A 1,846-nucleotide genomic window follows, 5' to 3' on the forward strand; every position below is an offset into this window, starting at 1 on the left:
ATATATATTATTACAATTTTAATAGATTTTTCCTTTCTTAAAATGTGTATACATTTTTTTGGCACCCTCTGTGTGTGTCATACACACACACACACACACACACACACACACACATATAGTCACAGGATGTAAATAAAGTACAGTATAGGGAATAGAGTCAATGGTACTGTAATTTATGTGCAGTGTCAGATGGGTAGTAGACTTGGTGGGGTTATCCCTTTGTGAGGGGTGTAAATGCCTAATCATTATGTTGTCTTGTACACCTGAAACCAATAATAAAAAAAAGCTATCTTTATCCTGAAATTTCAAACTTTTAAATATCTTGATTGATTTTATTTACAAGCAAATCTATAATGTTATTACTGTATCTTATATATGAGATATATGAGATTAATTCATATATCTCAGTTATGCTGTTTTCATGGTTTATGGAAAACAATATCATTTAAACTACCAATTTATTAAGTTCTAATTTGTAAGTTGATATCACTAAAACACAAAGGTAAATACACCCTAATTCAAAGTGAGAATTAGAGACACCGATCCAATACCACTAACAATACTTTTTAACGATAGTGATGCCCTATTTGTAACATTCTTGTTTGGATCTCTGACTGTGAAAAGGCTTGGAGAAGGCTGGTTCTGATTAGACCCAGGAGCTATAGCTAAGAAACAGTAGGCGCTAATTGGTCTACGGGGCAATTAAACCCATGTTGGAGCCTCTTCACAATGTCTTGATACAAATAAATTAAGTGAGATCAATGGCTATGGCTATTGAGCTAAAGAATATACACTTCATATATACACTTTCTGTGATTCACCTATAAACAAAAGAGAAAAGCAGAATGTATCAAATTTTGCCTAGTAAGTGAAGCATATTCAAATTAAGATTGTAGATAAAAAAATTTAACTGATGTTTTAACAACATAAGGATATCAGAAATGGGTACCATTAACATTTTGATGGTTATGGTACTGTAACATTTTGATATATATATAATATGGAAAATACCACTTCTCCCATCCCCATTATGACTTTTAAAGGAATCCTAAGCTCCAAATACTTTTTCCTTCTGCAAGCCTTTCACCCTACCACATGTGGTAAAGATAAAACACAAGACTGATAAGCCAGTTCTTTTTCCTAATTAAAAAGGCAAACCACCTTACACATGGTGAAGACTGCGTTCTTACAGGTGAGGGCTCAAGCCCAGGTGGGCTGGCTCAGGTGTCCGCTTTCCATCAGCACCCTGTGCTGCTCTGAGCGGACTTCTCGGGCCAGGAAGGCAGTCAGAATGGCTTAGATGCCATGGTGCCTACACCGGAGAAAACTACTTCTACCGCCCTGATCTATTTGAGTGACATGGGAATTTATGTCAGGGATGAGAATCTATACATTTATTACATTTTATTACTATTAGTTTCTGTTAGCTTAGTGTTAGTTTCAACAACAGAAATGGACAGTAAGAAGAGTGCTGGCAAATGGAGGCAAAACCAATGCAAATTTGAAGGTTTTTATGCATTCAACCCATTTGCAGTTGCTTAGTTACAAAAAATCTAGACATATGGAACCTAAGCATGTCGTCTTATGATTCACGATAAAATCTTTCATGTGCTTCAAGAAATTCTTCATAAACCTTGAGAAAATTTAAAGTTTCTATTCAATATTTTCTTCTCCAGAATATACATATATATGTATATATGTATCTTATTTCGCCTAAGTTTTTTCACAGGGACAGTGCCCTAACCTCTCAATAACTTTTGTTTCTCTCTAGGGTGGAATAGGATAGCAGTTAGGCTTAACCAATTTCAGTGTGGATTCTACAGATTTCTGTAGACTTTAACAAATC

This window comes from Hipposideros armiger, unplaced genomic scaffold (assembly GCF_001890085.2).
Source record: "Hipposideros armiger isolate ML-2016 unplaced genomic scaffold, ASM189008v1 scaffold_404, whole genome shotgun sequence".
In the NCBI taxonomy this organism is placed as follows: Eukaryota; Metazoa; Chordata; class Mammalia; order Chiroptera; family Hipposideridae; genus Hipposideros; species Hipposideros armiger.